The 25,128-nt window shown below is 34.9% G+C and overlaps 1 protein-coding gene across 1 annotated transcript in view; it reads left to right on the forward strand.

The window, feature by feature from the left end:
* Positions 1 to 25,128, forward strand: part of LOC123319555 (tachykinin-like peptides receptor 99D) — a 709,883-nt gene that overhangs the window by 216,939 nt on the left and 467,816 nt on the right. The window lies entirely within an intron of this gene.

Genomic DNA, 25,128 nt, shown 5'->3' on the forward strand with positions numbered 1-25,128 from the left:
ATCGTAGGTTTAGCTTGGGGCATTTTCTGTTGCTCCTTCTTCTGTACTGGTTTTGGTACTACTTTTTTCTTGTCGTTTACTTTGGAGAGGGTGGGCTTCTTTTTCTCCTGTACTTTTTGAGGAATCGTGCTCTGCTGAGCCGATTTCTGGCCAGTTTTCCTCTTCCTTGTCACTAATTTGAATTAGCCACATCCTTTGTAGCTTGCTGGATGGCCTTCTTCGCCGCACAGAACGCATGTGGCATTTCTGTCCTTACCTTTTCTGGTAAGTTCGCAATCTTTTGTGCAATGATTGCTAAACATTTAACGCATCTGTATGGAAAAGAGCACTTGTTTTGGGCATGTCCATACCTCTGGCATCTGAAGCTTTGACTTGGATTTTCTGCCCTTCTTTTTGATTCCACTACAATGCAGAGATTGTAGAGGCTTCTTATTTCGAAAATCTCCTTTCTCTGAGTTTTGACCAGGTATAAGGGTATAAACTTTCTGGTTTTATTGGATGTCATTCTGGACACCTCGGCGTCATGGATTCCTTGGACTTTTAGATCATTTTTGATTATATCTAGGTCGGCATCTATTGGGAGATGCCTTATGACTGCGTAGATCTTTTTCTCTTCCTCCATCTGGTAGGTAAAGTACTCCATACCAATCTGGTCGAAATATTTCTTAATGTTTCAGTAGTCGTCCACAGTCGAGGCTACGATCCTAATTCCGTATTTTACGACGGTTGCTTTGTTGTAGCCGAATTTCTTCATGTAGAGAGCTTTTGAGATCTCTACCCAATCGTCTGTACCCATCGTCGTGATGGGTGGAATTTTATCTTTTTTAGGTAACTCCGTTGCTTTTTTGCGGTCTCTTCGTCTGGAGATGAACTTTCTTCACGCGCGCGTTTTGTGGGTTTTCGCAACTTGAGTTGCAAAATCTCTCTTTTTTTCCGGTTCTGGAGCAACTTTCTGTTTGGAGGAATTTTTGGGGACCGCTACCGACTTTGCAATTTCTGCAAATGTGGGGGATTTCTGTGCCGTAATCTGTTTTGCAATTTCAGCAAAACTAGGGGATTGAGGCGCTTTATTCTTTTTAACTTCCTCTCTCAAGAGGCGTTTCTCCCCGACCAACTGAGCCACGGTTTCAATTAGTTTATTTATTTGAGCCTTCAACTGCCCATTCTCTTCTTTGAGCCTTACATGCTCCTCGTGTTCGCCGTCGCTGAATTCTTCTGCATCGTTCGCTTCCATATAGGAACCCTCATTATCTGAGGTTTCCGACATGGTTTTATACTCAGATTTGTCAAAATATCAAACAATTTGAAAATAATAAAATATTCAGGAATCTTCACTGAAATAGTCTAATATAAAACTCTGGTATAAAGCCGAAAATTTCTACGCTATCAGAAAAATCAGAAGAAAGATACGAAAAATAAGCTCACCTGATGTTTTCTGCAGTACCAACGATAAAAAAATCTGGACACTGGGGATGAACACCAACTTTGAAATTTTTAACGAATTAAAATTCCGATATCAAATATAGAACCTACACAAACTTCACGGAATGTGTGCACGACAAAAAATGCGTTGATATAGTAGTACCTCAACGTCCAATCCATATAGGTATCTATGTTCCGAGCGCTAGACAGGGAAGTATCAAATGAGTGGATGACAACAAATGATTTCGTAGTACTGCAATCGCCATTCAATGTGTTTATTGTTTTGAGATCCCAACATATCTACAAGTGGATAATCGCGCCAAGTAGAGTCCACATGCATCTACCTGGCTTGGTTGAAATATCTGTTTCTCTATCACCAGAATAGAAGTAACGATTTATGACTTCAAAGAAGAAGTAGTCTTTTGGTTTTCGAACCATTGAATTGCAAAATATTTCTTTGCCCCATTTATGTGGTATTCCGTTTTTGAAGAAATATTTAATGAAACATCTACAGGGTGGGCAAAATTGGTGTTACCTGAACTACAACTTTTTAACCAAACGAGATAGAGAAAAATGAATGTACCAATCTTGTCGTATTTTTTTTAGAAACTAATAATGCCATCAACTATATACCTTTATCTTTTTTTTTTGGGTTTTTTCAACTTTGGTCATTATCTCCGCTTCTGTTTGTGCTAGGATATTGAAATGAAGACATAATACACTTTTTTGATAGCAATCCAGTGGCGTATTATGATTTTTTTCAACAGGTTTATTTGCTGAGCTATAACATAAAGTTGTGCTTTTTCTTATGGAAACAGTAGTTTAAATTTACTAAGAAAGTATCGCCATTTTTAACCGTTTCAGAAATATATTATACATCACCCACAGTCTTTCTAAGTCATTTTAAACTACAGTATTCATAAGAAAAAATACATCTTCATCTTATAGCTCTGCAAATATAAGTGTTGGAAAAAATCATAGTACGCCACTGGATTGCTATCAAAAAAGTGTCTATATAATGTTTTAATTTCAACATCCTAGCACAAACAAAAACGGAAATGATGTGCAAAGTTGAAATTTAAATTTTGACCTATAACTCGAAAACAAAAGAAGATAGGGTATTGCAGTTGAGGAATTCAGGTATCACCAATTTTGCCCACCCTGTACAGTGAACACTCTGATAACACGGGTCAACACCAAATTTGACTTTGACTGCAAAGCATAAAATTTCGATAGTTTAGATCCTAATTAGACGAAAAAAATATATATGGCATGAAAAAGTTTGCTTTTGTGTTTAGGAGACTGATTCAACGATAGCATTTACAATAAAAACAAGCAACTTGTGGAGCCCATGGCTTGTCTTGATTCCAAACAGGAAAGTCAAAATATGCTTCATAGGCTTCAGAGAGAACGTGAGATGTCTTTAATTCGTATTTCACGTCACGAATTATAATAAATTGACCACATATAAAACAAAATGCATCAGCATCGTATTTACACTTTCTTGACGATATTTGAAGTCTGTCTGGGCTAGTAAACAACACTTGATCATTGTTTATGACTCGAGTGCCCTCTAGCGGCATCTTGTGAACGTAAACACGCCACTCTCATCAGGCGGTCTTTTTGAATTATTAAAAATTATAAAAAAAATGAAGAACGACTATTAATACTATAACAATCACAAAAGCAAACTTTATACTAAAAAAAGTTATTTTCTTTTCGTTTTTGTGCATAATTAACCGGAAAATCCTAATATAAACGTTAGGACAAAGAACAAAAATTTTTTTGAAGAGTCGTGTAATCAATTGGCATTGAAACATATAACCTTGAATTTAGGTGAACTACGTGAATTCTATGATTTCGTCGGATAACATCTGAAATTTCGAATCTCATGCAAAAGTTAATTGAATACCACAAACTTCATATAAATACTTGCTCGATAGGTAAAGACAAAAAACGGAAAGTGTTAGTTCTATATGCATCCAGTGCTCCAACAGGCAGACTACATCCATATTTTTTCTTCAGGGTGACATCAATTCAAGTTCATTTCTCAGGTCCCTATACTTAGGTGAAATAGTTAAACTGTTAACTGGAACAAGATAAGTATGTTCTTTATTTATGTTTCGTTCATGGGCTTTAGGTTGTTGGGCTATTCTTATTATTATTATTATAATAACAGAGAAAAACTGACGAAACAACTCTGAAGTGATAATCCAGGCTTCGATCTGTTTCCATATGTTCAAAATGTATACCAAATCTGAAGAATGTTTTTGCCTAATATGCAATTTTTCGATTACTATCTGATTAGTTGGTATAATTCCTGCATTTACGTAGCCAAAAATCGTTTCCAGTGATGCAAATATCAGGGGGTTATTCCTTGCCGAATAAGTAGGTCTCACTGATGAGTTATAATAGAAGTGGGGAAACCAAAAAACCTGAATATACAGGGTGTAAACAAATAGTTACCAAAAATTTCAGGGGTCCTTGTCAAAAAATAGGGTGGATCTTTCAAATAATTTTTTTATTTTTGGAGCTCCCTCTGCTAAGGAACAGCCTCCTAAAGAAGGAGGTCGAGAAGAAGTTTTTAATTTTTTCTATAAATCAAAAAACTGATAAGAATGAAATCAAGCAGAGATTTTCGCGAGCGTGAAAGCATTCAAAAATTTTTTTGGGGGTGTTCCTCTATGATTGAAAGAGGTAGAAAAAGCCTCCCACATACCTTATTTCGAAAGAAGCTTTTTTCCATATTCAGATTTTTCGCTAATAAAAATTAATTTTGGATACCTTCATCCATTCGTAAGTTTATGAAATTCCGATTGATTTATTGCCATTTATGCGGAAAAAAAAATTATAATGGTTATTCAGAAAATCTACAGTTGAAATACTCATTTATTTATCAATCGAAACAAATGTATTAAAAAACAATTTTCGAATATCATACTACAGTGAGAAAATGTTCGAAAAATATGGAAAAGTGACGCAACTTTTACTTTCGCTTCCATGTTTTTCTTTCCACTGGATCCTAAATTCAGTCCCCCATCATATTTTTGTTATATTAGCATTGATAACATTGTTTCTAATAATAACGTTCTCTGTGTTACTTAAAATTTATTACATAGGTTACATCTGTAGACACTTGCTGTGTGATAGTTAGTACAGCTATCTCAGTTTTTCGCGATAAGAAAATAATAGAACTGCTCAGTAATTATTTTTCTGAGCGTAATTTTCAGTAGAAATTAATCCTTCATCGGTTGATCGGTCGAATTATTTATCATGGCTTGTTAGAATCTCGATGGATTTTCAAGACTGAAAATCCGATGCAGCTGCGAGATGGTGTCCGTGAAGTTTGCACCCACTTTTTCTGGAATGAATATAATTATTTTTGCATTCATCAGTAACTCGTGAGTAACTATTTGAAACACCAGAAGTTTCGTTTGTACTTCAAAGATAGTACAGAAAAACATCGCTTTCAGCTGGGGTCCACACTTTGATTTTTCGCGAAAAACAAAGTACATACAGTTGGAAAGTCCATCGTTATTAACTATTTGTAACACAAAAATTTTGGTTTTTAACCTAACATATAATGAGAAAATGAGATGCTCAAAATACGAAGTAAGCACCCACACTTTTATCCCTTTTTTGCCACTAATAGCACTTTGTTAGTAACGTCCAGTTTTACAATCAAACTTAAAGTCACTTTAAGCTTAAAGGTTCCTTTACTGTCACTTTCAGTAGGGTTAAAGGAAGCTTTTAAATTAAAGCGACTTTAGGTTTGATTATGGAACCGTCCGTTACTTTTTCTAACGCCAAAATTTTCTTTTATAACCTTACCTATAATGTAATGATGACACCCCCACAATTTGAAATTAGCAACGACTTTCTCGAAAAAAAAAAGATACTTTTTTTGCATGTGTTAGTAATTCAGTAGAAACTACTGGAGACACCAACATTTTCGTTTAAACCCCAAAGAAATGGTAGAAAAACAACGCATTTCGCTGAGTACTGACTTGGCAGGCATCCACTGATCGATTTTCCGCTAAAAATAGAATTCGGTTGTATAATTCATGGTGGTAAACTATTTGTAGCACAAAAATTTCCGTTTGTAACCTAACCCATAATGGAAAAATGACACCCCCAGCATGCGAAGTTAGCACCCACTTTTTCGAAAATGAAGAATTTTTTATTAGTTAGTTACCCGGGAGTAATTATTTGTAACACCAAAATTTTCGATGGGATAGTTGTAGAAAAACACCGCATTCTTCTGGGTGCTAGGTCAAAATTTAATATCAATCGAATAAAATTCACCTCGGAAATAATGAATTTCCTACATTCAAGGCAGTGCTTTAGTCAATATAAATTGCACGTGGAAATTGTATCGATACAAATACAAAAATACTTCGAATACAAACTTCGGCAGAAAATTTGAAAGAAAAAAAAACTAAAAACAAACCAGAAATTTGTGTCACAAATATGAAGTATTTTACGGAAGCAATAAAGTAATGCAGAATTTTCCAAAATGTGTATTTGCTAATATTGCACATTAGGGATGCTGTTTAGTCCATTATATTAGGTTAATTATGAAAAAATTTTATGTCGAACATCTGGTAATCTTACCATCGAAAGCAAAATCGAAATCGATAATTTTCAAACATATTGATTCTTACTCACAATCTTCACAATTTTGCAAAAAACAAAAATTGCAAAATAATTATTTTTTTTTCGAAAATGTAGGTGCTCACTTCGCATTCTGAAGGTGATATTTTTCCATTATAGATTAGGTTACACAAAAAATTCATTGCTTTTAATAGTTTCTAGCGATGAACTTTCAAACATTGTTTTACTTTTCGCGAAAAATCGAACAGTGGGTGCTCGTTAAGTAACCACCTAACGGAATGCGTTGTTTTTCTACCCCTTTTTTTAAGGCAAAAACGGATATTTTGGTGTTACAAATAGTTACTAACTAATGAAAGAAAATTATATTTATTTTCCTGCCAAAATAGCCTCCTATACGGCGGGGGACTTGCGATATGATAGGGTAAACTACTGGAATGGTTCAACCAAATGAATATTGGCTCATCGAAAAATCCTACACGACATCGAGATGGCTTGGGCTCGATCAAAACTTCTCCATACACAGTGGAATATGCATAGGATCAAGCCGATTCTACAGATGGCTGGATGACTGTAGCGTGAATGGCCAATAATAGCAACAATGAATATCGGGTTGATACTCTTTGCTATAAGTATTCGAGAACTTTTTGGACTTCCTCATAAACCCATACTCATTGTTGTAATCATTATTCTCGAGTCGAGATATCTGTTATAGGGTACAAAAATAATAATTTTCCTACCATACAAATATAAAAAACAGTACCAATACGACAACACTAACAATAGCGGCCTCACTCAAAAATGGGGAAATTATGTCCTTCATCCCCATTCTTGTCATCAATTTTCCAATGTTCTGAACTTCTTTATATCAAACAGGCCATAGTCAAATCCAAATTTCATAACAAACAGTCTGGCCAATATAAGGGCAGGTGATTAACGACCTCCAAATTATAACAAAATACAGCCAAACATCGCAAATTATTGATTTGGTTTCGTTTCATTGGAACTGAAACCTATCAACCCTTCTCTCTTATTTGTTAGTCTAGCCAATCTTCAGTTAAAAATGTGTATCTAACTAACCAAATGTTGACTCCTTTATACATGGTTAGAAATATTTAGAGGGAAACTACTTGGATATCGAAAACCGCTAGAAATACAGAGTGGCTTGAATCATAAAAAATTGCGTTATTTAAGGATGAGTGTGTTGGTTTAAACAATTCCAGAATATCTGTGATGGTTTCTGAGATATCTCGAAAAACTGAAAAGCAGGATTATCTTTTTTTGTTCATAACTCATTTGTTTTTGCAGATAACTACACGAAGTTTGGTTTGTAGTAATAAAATATATAGCTATTATACTGGTGTACTACTTTTTTGTAATTTAAGCCATTCCTTATTTTTAACGGGTTTCGACATTCCTATAGTCCGCCTCTAAATAGTTCTTACCCTGTATCTTGAAGGCGTCAGAATGAGCTTTTCCCAGAATCATTTAGTTTTCATGAAATTGTAGGCTTTGGTGCAAAGAGTTAAGTTATAACTGGACTGTATCAAATACACTACCTCTAAGGCAGCATCTAGTTCCCTATTACTATTGAGTAACTTAATAGCAGATTAATTATTTCTTCATAAAATAAATTAACTATTGTTCAGAAGAAAGTTATGTTTGGAAACAACAGATTTTAGTAGTCATCGAATATTTTGCTTTGAAATTTCATCTGGGATATTATTTCTTCACTTGCATCTGATCGTCAATTCCATCCACCTATTTCACTTTTTTACATTTGCCAGTTCCTCTTTTAAAGTAGTTGACTTGGTGCCAAATGTACTCCTTCAAAAACCTCGATGAATACCAATTAACGGACATTCTTCTCTGAGTTGTCCTGCGGTGTTGCTTTATACTTTATACTCTCTGTTTATAATGTCGATGTTGGTGGTTACGGATGATATGAGAATCGAGGTAGTATAAACATATAAACCAACCAAAGAAATTAAAATGAACTGTGAAAAACATTTCAACGATGTAAGTTTCAGAAAACGAAATTACAATATTAATTTTTCTTGTATATTGATCTTCGTCTTTGGGGGTAAATCATTAGGAAAAATAAAAAAATAAGTACTGAGAATTGAGGAGTACTACTATACTCGCATATGACTAGAATGTAAGATAAGAAACGCTTATGGCCTTTTCACCGTTTCATTAAACAATGATTAAATACTTACATCCACGTTCAGGTCATAGAATTTCTATGAAATAAACGAGAGATAAAAATAACTTCTCATGGAATAATCCAGAGATATGTTTCATTATAATTGTAAAACTGAATATCATGATCCAAAGCACCTCCATTTCTGGGGCTTATCCGTGTTTTCGTTCATCCTCATCTCCTGCTGAGCATAAAAATTAATAAAACCTTGGAACATATTCCCATTACAGCTCCGGATTTTTCTACCGTGTGGGAGTTTATCTTACTTTCCTCAGTGCTCTAATGGTTCTGTATTATTTCGCGGATGAAATTCATACGATTCCGTGTTATACCGTAAAAATTTTACACCGATTAAATTCCTGCTCTGAAATGAAGTCATTTGGTATTTCTGTACGATTTGTGATGATGAGAACACTGTGATTTCATTTCATGATAACTATGTGAAGATGAGCCAAAATAAACAAGACATCTTTCGCATGGTATTTGATGGCAGAAAATGGGTCCACATATTTGCGAATGGAAATATACAGGGTATTCCACGAGTAAACGGAAACCGTGAATGGCTGCCATTGGGCGAGCTCAGAAGCACCTCCGCGTACTCCGTTCCTGATATACAGGGGGTTTCCTCAAATTTCTCGAATTGTCGTTTGGCTATAACTCCAGATATTTTCAATGGATTCGACTGAAAATTTATTTTCATGTTGAAGTTGTAGTTTCAATAAAACAGAATATTGAAAATTTACAACAATCAGAACCGGACTCAATGAGGCCACATTCAAATTCAATCTCATGAAAAACACCCTGCATGTAGTTTTTCATCCTAATTTCAGCCTTTCAGTTATCTATATGTACAATTTCCTCGAATTCAATGAATCGTTGGTATATTCCATACGTGAATTATATTTAATGAATAATTGTTTCGTGGTCAACCTTTTTTTGTTTTCAATATATGGCTTGCATTTGTTTTTGATATTTATGGCATATCTTATTCAAAACTGCCATTCACAATAAGAAGTAATAAGTTTCATTATGGTAATAATAATAATAATAATATGCTCAACAGAGCATAATCTTTTTGATATCTGAGATATCTGGGATAAGTAAATTTTCCTCTGGAGATAAGATTCAATAAGTTCCTTCCTGAAGGGAAAAACAATTTTTCGAAGGGAACTATGCAATTTATATCATTCACCTACTTTTTAATCATCGAGGAACACAGTTATTCTATTGCGTAGCAACGTTACAATTAGATATAAGTTAGTTATTCATTCATTTAAGATGTCATAAGAAACATCTTTCGGACCTATAAGAGTCCATCTTCAGCCTCTAGAAGGGATTTCATTTCATCAGGAGGAGAAAATAAAAAATGTAAAAGAAAAACTTACGTTTTTCAAGAATTGGTGGACGAAAAGAGTCCCTAAGTAAAATTGAACAGATTAAAGTTAAAATAATTATAGGTAGTCAATTTTAAAAATGTAATGATTTAAAAGTCTCTTGTATTATGAAATTTCACGCAACAGTCGGTAGGTACAGTGCATATGGGAGGTACGGATAAAAAAATAATTCCTGATAAGGGATGAAAAGAATGAGAGGAATCTCGACACTTATTTATTTATTTCAATTTAATAAAGGACAAGGACATGTCCTATAAAATCCTAATTCAACATAACATGAAGAAAAAGAAAACTAAACAGTAGAAAGTCCCACTGATGAGGTCGGTCGGTTTGACTCTTTTTCTTCGTGTTTTCTGTACTTTCTTTTGATCATTGTAGAGTATTTTGATGATTGTATATGTAAATGAGTATATGTATAAAAGTGTATATTTTTTTTTGTTAATGTGTAATAGATGAATGATAGTATTTAATGGAGTGGATTCTCGTTGCACAGTGTAATGGTATTTGAATTTGTGAATACTGTTTTTGGGTTTGTACCTGTTTGTATTCATTTGTAGTTAAATAAATAAATAAATAAATAAATAAATAAATAAATAAATAAATAAATAAAAGTCACCCCAAACAAGAGAAAAAAAAAATTAAATATGACGGAATCTAGACCCGAAATAAAGTCTCGTCTATACCACCCTTGAACACACTGAGACAGCGTGACCCGACGACCTCCGTGGACAAACCGTTCCAGTGGTCGAATATGCGGTTGGTTAAGAAGTACTGGCGTCGTCTTGTGCTTGTGGAAAAACTTTTCCTTCCTCAGTTTAAGTTGGTGGCCTCTTGTGTGCAAATCGTCGTTGGTCACGAATAAGTCTCTTATAGCGTTTTCTATTGGTAAAACTAGTGCTGCACTGGATCACAAAACCTCAAATATGAATTGGGATATCTTTAAATATATGGTCTATTTTTATAATATGCACTCAATGAGCACTAGTTTCACTAATGGAATATTCTATTACAGTGAATTCCATTGAAAGAACTAGCTTCATATCCTGTGGAATGATTCTAGTGACATCAAAATATGCACTCGCACTGCATTAGTTTTACCAATAGAAAACGCTATTAGATCAGCATAATTGAATTTCATTGTGCGAAACGCAAGAATGAGGTCACCTCTTGAGCGCCGTCGATCGGTGGACAATAGACCCGCAAGCAAAAGCCTTTCGGGATAAGAAGATCTTTGAAGTCGGTAGAACAATCGCGTAGCCTGCCGCTGCACACCTTCCAACCATTCGCGGTCGCGCACCAGCACATGATACCACACCGGTCCGGCATATTCCAAGATTGTGCGTACGTAGGTCGTATATAAACGTATAGAGGTCATGAACGAGGCACGAACGAAGGGCTTTCTGATGAGGTACAGCATCGAGTGAGCTCGTCGGCAGACGGACACTATAGCTGTATTCGGGTTCGGCTTTCGGACAGTCCGAGAATGGTTCTAGAACTGCGCAGAGGATTCGATACTAGGGCGCAACAGTTTTGCGCAGTTTTAGAACAATTCTCGGACCGTCCAAAAGTCGAATCCGAATACAACCTATATGTTCTCACCAGATCAGGTCCTGGTTCACTATGACTCCCAAGTCCACGTGCGACCTCGCGCTACGAAGCGGAACCACGCCGGTAATGTATGGGGGATTAGTATTGTTTTTTCCTATGTGGAGCACGACGCACTTTTCCACATTTAAAGGAATCAGGCAATCACGGCACCACCGGGTAATCGCGTCCAGGTCGTCCTGGAGGGATCTATAGTCTCGAAGAGGATTTCCGTGCACCTTCGTATCGTCGGCAAAAAATGATTTTATTTTTTATGTGGTAAGGTAGATCACTGATAAAAATCAGAAAGAACAAAGGTCCCAGGACCGAGCGCTGAGGAACACCGCTGGTGACGTCTTTCTCCGAAGAGAAAGAGGATCCAACACGCACAACGAAACTCCGACCCGTCATGTACTCACCGATCCACGCGAGGAGGCGACTCCTAATTCCATTCCTCTCCAGCTTTAGCAGAAGTCGCCGAGTCGGGACTCGCCCTCTCAAAATCCAAATAAATCACATCCGTTGGAATCCCCCGGTCGAAGGCCGCCGTCCAATCGCTCACACAAATCAACAGATTTGTTGTAGTTGATTTTTCCTTAATAAAACCATGTTGTTCAGGTGGAAGAACACAACAACTTCTCAACTATTATAGACTCCATCAGTTTTGGGGATATAGGAAGCAGGCTTATTGGTCTGTAGTTAAGAGGATCTGTTTTATCTCATTTTTTGTAAATAGCAGTGACCGAGGCTTTCTTCCAAATGAGTGGTAGTCGGGATCGGTCGAAGGATGCATGCATGATGGCATATAGGTTGAAGCACAGAGCATCAGTGAAGCCACCCAGAATAAGGGAAGTGACTCCGTCCAAACCCGGCGAAGAGAATTTCTTAAGGGAAGAGAGCTGCTTCCTGACCCTCTCTGGGCAAAACCGATAGTGGTGAGGGATTTGTGCACAAGTAGGGTCAGGAATTGCGGCACACTATCATTATCAGGCTACCTCGTAAATATAGAGTCGAATGTACTTGCCAAAATTTCAGCTGACTCGAAATCCGTCAGACACCATCCAGTCCCCTCATTAGTGGACTCCCAACCTTTGACTTCAGACTTGAGCGCATGTACTTAAACAATCCCCTGCTGTCCCCAGAACTCGCAATGGAATCCTCATACTCCCCACGCAAGGTTTTCAGAGTTCTCTTCAGGTGTTCGGAGAACATTCTGTGCACTCGGTAGTCGGCAATGTTATTTGATCGCTTGAACTTTTTCCAAAGACTTCTTTGTGCTTAACAAGGAATAGGACCTCAGAACTAATCCAGGGCTTCAGAGCACTCCTCTCATATACTTCACTACGTGAATGTTTGGCTATCAAGTCAAGCAAAAATTTATGGAATATTTTCCACATTTCATCAGGATCCCCAGTCGGGTCGAGAAGAGATGACCAGTCGACGGTTGACAGCTCAGAGAAAAGTGTTTGGAAATTTGTTATGGTTACGCTTTTGGATGAAGATACGAAATACGAAAATTTCTGAGCATTGAAATGAATAAGATTATTAAGTTAGCTCGGAGGCATCCTATCTTGTTTGATCTTTGTCATGGGGATCACAAAGATATTCACAAAAAAGATAAAATTGGGAAAGAATTCGCAGATGAAACAGGTGAAAAGGTGAGTGAAATAATGTATGATTTTTCAATAAACAGGATTATTTCCATACAAACTAAAAAGTATATAAAAGTCTAATTTATAATTTTTCTGTATTACAGAAAGTATCAAATCGATCACGTACAGAGAATGCCAATCTTGCTCTAATTGGATCATTTTCGAAATTCTGAAGAGCGCTAGATTCCGGTCTTACTGAATCTAAAACTCCAATCAATCCAATCCATCGTGCGATTTTTTGGTTATTAAGAAATTATATAGAATACATGTTTTTTTCACTACAAGGATGCTTGTATCAACTTTTGTCTCCATTGGTCTGAAGAAAGCACGCCATTGTTGAACTACTATTCTAAAAGCGTTTTCTACCGTTTTTTTGCCCTACAATGTGTGCGATTATGATTTTCTTCACAATTATCCACTTTACTTCACTAAAATACGTGACATATTGAACCTATGTATATAAAAAATTCTTCGGCAAGAGCACCTATCGTTACGGTAGATGTTGGATGAATGATGCGATGCGATTATATTCGATCTGGTATGAGAGGTACTCGTAAATCCGCAAAGGATATTCGCAACGAATTTCTATCATTAGCTGTTAACAAATTCGACAACTTTTTCTAGCAGAATTCAAGAGTGTAACGCGAAAAATGTCTCTAATGGCGTTCATGACTTACTGCAGTGAATCAGCCCCCTATTCATGACTGGAGACTTGAGAATTTTATTTAACATATTCTCTCAATTTTCTAAAATTCGACAAAACTTCGTTCTGTTCGTTCAAGTCAAAAAGGTCCATATAATCACAAAGCTAGGTCGGAGATCAGCTAACTTTAGAGTATAGTACCTAACTTCACAGCCGCTGACCATGTTTTGCACTAGCATATTTCAGTTTTTCATAAATGTACGACATAACATGCAATAATATCAACTTAAAATCTTTCATGTTCTTCACGGCCTAACAACTTAAGTGGATTTTTCTAGTTTAAGACCGTAGAAATCGTAGAAGAATCATCAGGTTTTGTTGTTTATATGGTTCATATAGGTCCAACTCAATTTACAATATTAACAGTCAGAATTCTTGGAAATTTTAAAAATGGAGAGAAAGAGAACTCATTCTGAGATACTACGCTTGAATGCTCAACTCATATTTCATTGACAATTTTTTTTTATATAGAAGGGGTATAGAAAATCTATTGATGAAAGTTTAAATCGTAGTAACCGTTAATTCAATATTTTAAGAAAATTTCATGAGAATGCGTGAAACATCATAATATCCTCACAAAGTATTATATTTTTACTGTTCAATTTTGAATGAAAAAACCTAAATTTTCATTCATTTAATTACAACCTGAAAATGAAATTTTTATATAAGTAATTATTTCCTCACTGTCCTCATATTTTCTTACCTAACCCAAATTGAATATTATTTAACTTTCATTTCATCCAAACATTTTTCGAAAAATTAAATTGGGAAAATTGAATGTTTTCTAAGATAAAGACATGTTTAATCACAAATGTCCTTCTTTCGAGATTTCTCATCTTATTCTTAACAATATCTGTACCACTGTATGGATGTTGTAGATTTCATCTGTATGTGTTTCAAACTTTCAACCCTCCATACTGCATCCGCTAATGTTTCCAAATGTGTCAATAACCATTGAGTATTAACTCAATATAGTCAATTCTGTGTTCAACGCCCCTTCTGAACCAGTTTTCTCCATTCCTGACCCTAGACTTCTTTATGTTTGTGGTTGTGAAAATAAAATTTGTTAAATCAGTGAACAATGGCTCTTTGATCAAAAGGGATCTATGAATGTCAATAAATGCCTATAACGTACGTTCAAAAAATCCGCCGTCAAGTAAGCTATGAAGTTTTGAAGGCTGATGATCGGTGGCTGAACGTATGTCTTTCCTTGAATTACTTCATCTTCCCAAAATGTAAACAATGATGACATTAACCTATATATCGTAATTTTGTACAGAAAGGCACTTTTTATAAAAAGTTACTTGTAAATTTCACCCAACGTTCGAAGAGCATTTCTTTCATTGAGTAAGCTAACAAGAATCCAAACAATCTGAGGTGGTTACAAAATTTCTTCGTAAAAATTTTAACCGTCCACTATTTTCATACCTAAGCGACATGAATCTTGAATTGATTGTGGTATTATGTTTTTTTTTTGCAAGAAGGTTCTAGCTACTTCAGTCATATGAATAAATCAGAGTAAGAATCTCAATAATATGTTTATTAATTCTCTATAAATATATAAATATTGAATTGATTCAGTCATTACTGAAAATCCATAACTAAACTAAAAGAACTGGACAATTTATTAAAATTCAATTCAGCTATAAAAAGGTATGATGCTTTCTCCTTGATAACGTTCTGCTATTAAAGTTCCATAAAAGAAAGTAGGACCACATTTTGCCTTTGACTGATGCATACTGAACTCCAATTTTTCTTGGATGCTACAAGGTTAGGTAATCACAACCATTCCAGTTTTCTGATAACATGTCAATCTTTATGGAAACAAATGGATATCTTTTTTTCAAAATCGGGTGGCATATTATGCCAACGGGTACTCCAGCCACTTGAGATAAAACCTGAACAGAGGTTTGTCGAGCTTCTGTCATCATGTTTTCATTATTGCTGAACTCTGGAGTTTTTTTCTTTGGTCGACCACTTCCTCTTTTGTTTGAACATACCTCTTTCGTCAACACATCGCAAAACAGTACAATGGAAAAATTCATACTTAATAATCTACAGCAACATAGGCTTCTATGAAGTCGCCGGAACAGAATATTGGTTTTATCAAACGGTTGTGTACAAAATAATTTTATTTCTAAAAATACATTTTTTTGTTTTTTGTATCGATACATCTGTTTTCCTTGCAGATTTAAAGCATAGTCAGAATGTTAAATAAATATCTCTTTTATTTGAATCAAAAAGTGTCTTAGAATTATTACAGAACTTTTTAGTTCGTAATTGAACTTTGTCAATAGTAAAAAATCTTGTTGTTTTCTATTTATTCACAGCATTCTGAAATATCTATATTGATGGCTGCGATTTATCTTATGAACTAATAAATTCACGACTTCACTTTTGGAGATATTCATTGCAGGGCGGAGGAATCGTTCCCTGGATATCAGGAATAAATTCTTCGAAAAAAATTTTTTATATTTTATATAAGATAAGATAAGATAAGTTATTTCTTTATTTCAGATAAATTCGAATCACATGAAGAGTAAAAATAAACCCAAAATTAAATGGAATGACGTCACAAAAATTTTAGTTCACTGAGTAGTTTCAAAATAGTCCCTGAGGTTGTATGGTTTCAATGCAATCAGTAGATTTTTAACTTTATTTCTGAACGATTTATAGTTATTTATGCGTTTTATATTATCTGATAACTTATTGAAAGCTCTGATGCTCATATAAGCAGCGATCTTCTCAGTTAATCTATGGGTTGGAAACATTATATTTAAATTTCTTGTGTAACTATTGACATTGTCAGATATCAAACTACTCCTATTTTTATGTAAGAACATAAGGCATTCAAACTGATACAGGCCATAAACAGTGAAAATTCCTATAAATCTAAAAGTTCCTTTATATGATTCCCTAAATTTCATTTTTTAAATAATTCGAATTGCTCTCTTCTGAATTAAGAATATTTTCTCTAAGTTTTCATTTGTTCCCCAGAAAATTATTCCATATTTGTAGATGGATTCAAAGTTTCCAAAATATACTTTTTTTAAGGTGTTTTCATTAATATATTGGGTTATTGATCTTAATGCAAAGCATGTTTTACTCAACTTCACTGAAATGATTTCTGTGTGTTGACGCCAATTGAGGAATTGATAAATGTACTCCCAGAAATCTGACGCAGTTTAATAGTTGGTAGTTACAGTGTGATAAGGTTACTGAATCTGATTTTTCCTTGCTTGACCTACTTGTGTCAAAAAGAATGATTTTTGATTTCTCCTCATTTAGAGCTAGGTTATTTTGGTTGAATCATGTTCTTGATTTCTGAATGAATCAGGCCATTTAATTGTGCTTCCTCTCACTTCATGAAACTCTAATTTCTCAAGAAGATATTCTTTGTTTAATGAGTCATAGGCCTTAGAGAGATCTAGGAAAATACCCAAAGCCATCTAACTGTCCTCAAGTGACTCCAAAATGTACTGCAAGAATTGAAAGATAGCTGTCTGTGTTGAGCGACCATGCAAAAATCCATGTTGGGTATGTGAAAAAAGGTTGTTACTTTAAAGTATTCAGTTAATCTTGTCAAGACGAGTACTTCAGAAATTCTGGAGAATGCTGGTTTTATAAGTGCTAGTTTCAAGGAATCTGGAAATATACCATGTTCGAAAGAATTATTTATGATGTATGATATGATGATGGGGCATGGAGGCGGTAACACTGACGGTGCGGAGCAGGCGAAGACTGGAATCCACTCAACGCGCGATGGAAAGGACCATGCTGGGGGTCAGCTTACGAGATCGCATCCGCAGCCCATCAGAAGCAGAACAAAAGTCTGCTGTGTTATTGAGAGAATAGCAAGACTGAAATGGAGGTGAGCAGGACACATGGCCAGAAGCGAAAACGACAGGTGGATGAAAAGAACCCAATAGTGGAGACCTTGGACGTATACTAGAGAAAGAGGCCGTCCCCCTCTAAGATGGAAGGACGCTATCGTATAGCCAGTGGGGACAGGCTGGATGAGAGTTGCCCAGGACAGACAGGAGTGAAAACAGATGGAAGAGGCCTACGTTCAGCAGTGGACGTGCGAAGGCTGAAGAAGAAGAAGAAGATAGTATTTCGCTGACTGTTGGTAATGATAACTTGACTATCATACATAATAGGAATTTCGTCATCTTCGCTGTTGAGTTTGTTTTTGATGGTTTTTGTTAAGTTCTCTATTTCGGAAGGTGTTGTTGGTTTCAGGTAAAAGGACTTCTCTATACGCTTCATGTGAGAATAATCTATGGGTGTTGTAGATATGCTATTAAGGAGGGTGTTTACTGTATTATCGAAGTGATTTTTCTGCTATTTCTGCTGGAGTCCCCTACAATTGCCAATCTTCAGTGGATCTTGTTGTGCCAGTGATCTCTTTGCATATTTGTCACATAGTTTTACCTTTATTGTCTGACTTGTTTATTCTTTCCTTATATGTTTTCGTTCTCTGGTTTTTCAATGCATTGTCATATTCTTTTTGGTTTTTTTGGTAAAGATCAAAATTTTGTTGGCTCACTCTACTTAAGACTAAGAGGATATCTAATTAGTTTTCAATTTTTTCAATTTCAGGTGTTTTGTGAATGTGGGCTCGCTTTTCGATTAGAGATGGTTCTGGTAAAATTCTTATTGAATATATTTATGAAGTCAGACATGAAAACATCCCATTGTCTATTCACTTCGGATCTATCTATCTCTCGCACAAGGTTTCAGTTTTGGTTTTATAATTTTTCCACAAATGCATCTTTTTCTTGCTGGCCATAAAATCTTCGGAAATAGATGGTATTTATCCTTACTTCTTCTGTAGCAAAAATAATTTTTTGTGCTGTGTGATCTGACATATGTATATTAATGACCGAACTTTCCCAATGTTGGATATTTGTGAAGATGTTATCGATAGATGAGCTTGTTTTATTCGTAATTCTAGTATCCTGATTTATGACCTATTTGAGGTTGAAAGATCTCATAATGTTCATCAGTCCTATTCCATCTCTATTTGTTTTTCGTAATTATATGTTGAAATCACCAGCTACTATTATTTGTTTGTTTTCAGGTATTATTTTGTTGCCGCCGGAATGTCTGTATATTGACAAAATAGTTATATTTTCTCTATTTCTGATCCATTCACCTGCAGCGCATTCAAACTCTACGATTTGAGAAAACTTTTGTAATTTGGTTCTTGTAATACTTTTAAGTGTTTTGTGAAAATATAGTGCTGAACCTCCATGTTTTCCTTCAGGTCTGCAGAAGCTTCCTATTTATATTAAAATTTCGTATAGTGGGGAATGTGGGTAGTTGTTCGTATGATTTCCAGTGTTCTGTTATGCATAATATTTTGCACTCTTTATGTTCTTTCAGTCCATATTCTAATTTATTCAAAGTATTTCCTATAGATTGGATATTTTGGTGGATAAGACTTATTTTAGTGGTTTTTGGTTCATTTGAGTTATTGTTTTGACGATGTCATTGTATTGTGTTTCATTTTTTTTATCACTGTTGTTCAATTGTTGTTTTGATAATTTATTTTTTTCTGTAAGAATTAAGTTATATTCTTTTAAGATTTCATTCTTATCATGTGTTTCTGTAAGTAACTTACTCAAGTATTCACTTTTGAGGACCATAATTTCCTCTTTATTTGTGTTTTTTTTTGTTTTTAATATCGCAGCATTCTATATATCTCCCATTGATTACCTTGATATTTTTCTTTTTGGCGCATGATCCATGGTATAGCCCATCACAATTTATGCTTACTTGGATTGTGCATACTTTCTTGTTACAGCATTTATAGTTGTTTTCTCGTAAGTTTGATATTTTATCACTTTTAACACTTTCGCCGTCACTATGTTCGTCCTCACTTGACGCCATCTTGACATATAGATATAGGTAAATATGAACGAACAGGTTGATGAATATTTCGAATTGCACTGAGAAAATATCATACTTATCTCAAATTTGAGATATTATGTCCTACATAATTTTTCTCCATGTTAATTTTACTTTTCAATGACAATTGTAGAAGGATATATCAAGTAAAATATGGATGCCAAATATCGAATTCTCATTCTTTGTCTTTGTCTTAATGTGATTCAACTCAATGATACAATTCTAGTACTTTACAAAAGTCGATAGGAACCTTTTTAAAATTTTTTTTTTGTCTAACCGAAAATTTTAATTGAAACAAATAATGAAAAGCATCATATCGAGCGAACATTCATATTAATTTTTGGTCCTTTTTGACAATTTTGTGAAGGATAGATCAAGAAAACAAAAACTTATATAGTATCAGCAATACTTACACCTAGATCATCAGAAACATCATCACCAACCGAATAGTAACATTTTCGTAACAAGAAGCCATTTATTAAATTTCATTATATAGAATGAAGAGTAAGGTTGTACTCATGGATTGTTGAAATTTATTTTAAAATCAACTTTTTCAATCATGACAGAAGAACATACACACTTTATATCATCTAATATGCAGTTTTGTTAATTTTAAAATTGAGCACTGGCACTTTCTTGTCACTTTTGTTTTTTCTCGCACTATTTTATAGTTTTAGGTTATATAGTTCAAATGTTAGTTATTGTTTTGTGGTGTCGGTCAATTCGCGTTCTATGTTTTTAAGGCGTTTTCCAGACACAGTCGCTTGATTAAATCAAACTTTCATATATTGGGTGGTATGATAGATGTAGGTCTGTTTGAGTATTTAAACATTTATCTCTCTCGCTTTTGATGGCCTTCGCGATTTCATACATCTCGAACAGTTTCCAGTTTCCTTCCTTTCCCTAAGTTAAAGACCAGACTTACGTCGGTGTCTTTATTAAATCCATGATCCTCATCGGTAAGATGGTTACCGAAGGCGCTCTTTCCACCATAGTTTTTAATATGTTCTGAAACTCTAACATTAAGCGATCTGAAAGTTATTCCAATGTAAAATTTGTCACAAGTTCCGCAATTCAATTGGTACACCCCGTTCTTCTCTAATATAGGGGTTTTGTCTTTGTATTTGCAAATATTTTGGTGTAGGCAATTGACTGCCTTCAAGGGAATTTCATAGTTGTTTTCTTGAAAAATTCTCCTCAACTTATATGAAATGTCACCATGGAATGACATTGGTAAGGTATATTTCTTGTTTTCTTTGTCTGCGACTTGTTCATCTCTGCCCTGATGAAATCTCAGAAACTTCTTATATATCAAACTATCAACCATGTTTGGGTGGAAACCATTTTCTTGGGCTATGTATTTAATAATATTCAGCTCCTTGTTGAAGGAAACTTTACTCAACGGCAGATTTAAGAGCCTGTGTATGTAAGAGTTGAATGCAGCCTGTTTTTGAGTTTCTGGATGATTAGATGTAGCTCTGATGATGTTAACTGTTTGAGTTGCCTTCCTGTATATGTCTACCAATATCTTGTTGTTCCTCAGGGAAATGTTTAAATACTCAAACAGACCTACATCTATCATACCACCCAATATATGAAAGTTTGATTTAATCAAGCGACTGTGTCTGGAAAACGCCTTAAAAACATAGAACGCGAATTGACCGACACCACAAAACAATAACTAACATTTGAACTATATAACCTAAAACTATAAAATAGTGCGAGAAAAAACAAAAGTGACAAGAAAGTGCCAGTGCTTAATGTTAAAATTGAAAAACTGCATATTAGATGACATAAAGTGTGTATGTTCTTCTGTCATGATTGAAAAACTGAAATAACTTTTTGACAAGTATGTTCGATAATGTTTTAAGTGTTTGTGATTATTTCGTAAAATTGTATCTTCTAGAACTCCTGAGGACGCCGATGAGGCGAAACATGTCGAGTTGATTTTAAAATAAATTTTAACAATCCATGAGTACAACCTTACTCTGCATTCTATATTCAAAACATGGATTTTTGTCGACAATTTTTGAACTTGAAATTTCATTATATTAATTTGGCGTTTCGGGAGAATCAAAATTTTTCGAAAAATTGGACAAGATACCGTAATTGACTTTTTGTACGAGAAAAAATAACCAACAAACACCTCTTGACATTCTAGTTTAAAATATTCTTCATTTTCAAATAAGTTGACGTTTGTTAGAATTATACTTTCAAAAAGAAGAAATGAGAATCAGATATTTGGCACGCATATGATACCATCATATAACCTTCCAGAAACGTAATGAAATAACTTGCATAACTCTTTCCAAAAATTATCCATGACGTCATATCTCAAGTATCCCACAAGATCTTAACATTTTCTTACATCAAATGCTATCAACCAATCCGAGCAAATGTAACTAAAAAAAACAGTCTTTGATTAACTGAATTTGTTCCAAGCACTTTATATTTCTAGGTTTGAATAAATGTGGAAATAATATTAGTTATTGTTCGGACAATATTTGTAATAAATTGATTCTTCACTTCCTTCGATTCGTTACTTTTCAGTTTCAGTAGTCTATGAAGTCACATTCTGTTGTTGAACGTAATGCTATGCTTCTTTCATAACCTTCTATTGTAAACTTTCAAACTTGTTGAAACTATCGAGTAAAAGTCTTGGATTTGATCAAAATCAATACTTTGAAAGTTTTCATAACGAAAATTGCAATTTATACAAAGGGGTCATTAGGATTTCCAATATGCGAATAAAGAAATATTGAATATCAACATTTCAAATTCCATTGTCCAGTTAGTTATGAATTTTATTGAGCGTTTTTAATTGAATTTTCGCACATTCTGTATATCCTCTTGGAATTTCCGAAATGATTTTTCAGGCCATGAATAAAACACTTACAGTGGGTTTCATAAAACGTTGATTGTACGATCAACGATTTCAAAGTCACTCGATTTCTAAAACGAATTTATTGAAACCTTTTCATTTCTGAATATACTGATGAAGTAGAAAATGAGAATAGTTGAATGGAAATTTATTTGATGCGAGAATGATATTGTGAATGATCATGACGGAAGTATCGATTGAAAACAAATTGACGTCTATTCGTCAAAGAGCCGTTGTTGGTTATAGATTGGCATCATCTCACTCATCAGAAAATCAGTTTGATTGGCAATCAAACGATAAATTGATAAATCGGAATTTTCCCAAAAAAGTATGCAAATGCCCATATTTTTCAAGATATAACTAGTGTATAGTTACCCCTTTTACTTGAGCGAATTACGAAAATAGCCATAAGAAGGAAACCAGAACAAGTTCCGAATTAGTAATTTATTAATTGAATCAGAGCTTTCATTACAGAAACCTGCGTTCTTTTGGACCCTTCCTTCCTTTATTGCCCCATTTTCTCTGTCAGAAATAAATTTTTCTTAACGCGAAAAAGCAGCTACTGAAGAGACACATTTCCCAAACGGCAGACGCTTTCAGTTAATGCGTTTTTGCTATAACTATTCCGCGGACATTGCTCTTCCTAAGAGTAACCTAAATTGGCAAGTTATTACAGCTCGTAAATCAACGTCAATTTCAGCACTTATAAAAATTCAATTTAAAGATGGGAAACTCCCACTTACGACACAATCAATATCAATTTTCGATTAAGGGATCGTAGGCATTCTCATCACGTAGTCTGTCCGAAATATCCATGAACAAAGCATAAGGTCGTTTGGGGGTTACGGTCAAAGACGGATGTAAGAGGATTCCTTCGAGAGATTTTAGAGGTAGGGGATTCGGGGTGTTTGAATATTTCCGAAACCGTACCTTCCTATTATCACTGCGGAATCGAGTTAACCCCTTCCGCAATTAGTTCATGAAAGTTACATGAATAAGCTGAGACCGAAGTCATCAAGGCGCGCACTTACTTTGTTCCTACGTAATTTGAACGATATAATGATTGTAAGCCTCGAATGAGATGAAGATAATGAAAAGCGTATTCAGATCACCGTCTCATTTCATTCAAGGAAGAGCCAAATTTTGAAATATCAGGGCGATTAAATTATGCCAGATGATAAGTGCAACTAATCCTGAATTTGAAAAAGATGAAAGATACAAAAATAGTAGGTAATTCAATAATCTTTTTTTTTATTGCACAAGATTAATTGAGTTGATATGGCCGATACTTGATGAAAATCCATAATTGAACAACTTGAACAGATTATATTATCTGAGTTGAAAAAGATCACCAATTTCCTCACTATTTATCAAATAGATATCCTTGAACATGAGTTCATAACACTTAACTTACCACAATTGATACCCATTTGCACCAACAAATTCTAGGCAGGCTTGACGTTAGATACAATACAAAATACTCAATTTTCTTTAATCTACAAGTCTGAACAACATGTAGTCGTAACAAAATATATTTTTGTGAAGGTGGATTTATGAAGGGTGTTTTTTTTAGAGGTTTGGTTTTTAAATTGCCAAGACTGTTTCTAGTGATTGTAAATTTAACAGTTGGTGGTATATTTGTGATCAGTACGTTTTGCCATTTCACAATGCAAAGACTTATTTCAGAACAACGCTTGCAAATTGGGCAAATTTGTCTTGAAAAGCATGGTTCAGTTCGCCAATCTTACCGTTACCTCGGTTACCTACGTCTCTTTTACGGTCGACATAATCGTCCACCCGAGCAATTTATTCGGCAAACAATGTATCGTTCTCGTACCAGGCACACTCTAGTTGATAATACGCATCCACAAAGACGCCGTACTGTGCGCGCAGAACAGGTTATTGCTGCTGTGGAGCGTATAGTATTGAGGACGACCCGAATAAATCTAATCGCCATCGTGCACAGCAATTACAGCCAAGTATTTTGTAAAAGATTTTGAGGGAAGATCTTGGATTGCGAGCTTACATGATCCAACTTGTGCAAAAGCTAGGTGCGTCAAGGTGGTGACCCACCTATTGAATTTTGGTATCAAACTGTTTTGGGAATTTTGTGCAAATTTGTGCTGTATGTTATGAGTTTTGTGCCCGTTCCATTTTCGACATATTTCAAGTTTTTTCAAGTGTGTCACCAACTTGACGCTGTGACCCACATGTGCAAAATGGGAAATTTTCTTCTTTCGATGAATCTTGCTCATTTTGTGCTAAGTTGTGCCGTATGTTACGAATTTTGTGCCTGTTCTGTTTGCCAGATATTTCAAGTTTTTCAAGTGCGTCACCACCTTGACGCTGTGACCCACATGTGGAAAATTGTAAATTTTTCTCTTTCGATAGATTGTGCTAATTTTGTGCTAATTTGTGCCGTACTTCATGAATTTTGTGCCCGTTCAGTTCTCGAAATATTTCGGTTTATGTTTGTGAGCAGCGTTAATTCTTGACCTCGAATTTTGATATCGAAATGTTTTGGGTATTTTGAACTCATTTTGTGCTGATTTGTGCCGTATGTTATGAATTTTGTGCCCGTTATGTTTTCGAGATATTTTGAGTTTTTCCTATGAGTCACCAACTTGATGCCGTTACTCACGGGAAATGCCCGATTATTTTCAGAGATATTTCCAGTTATCTCTATGTGTATATATACCTACAAGTTTGTCTAAGACGTTGATACATCCATAGGTTTACAGAGTTTTATATTATATTACTTTTTG

The sequence above is a fragment of the Coccinella septempunctata genome, chromosome 8 (genome assembly GCF_907165205.1).
Source record: "Coccinella septempunctata chromosome 8, icCocSept1.1, whole genome shotgun sequence".
NCBI lineage: Eukaryota > Metazoa > Arthropoda > Insecta > Coleoptera > Coccinellidae > Coccinella > Coccinella septempunctata.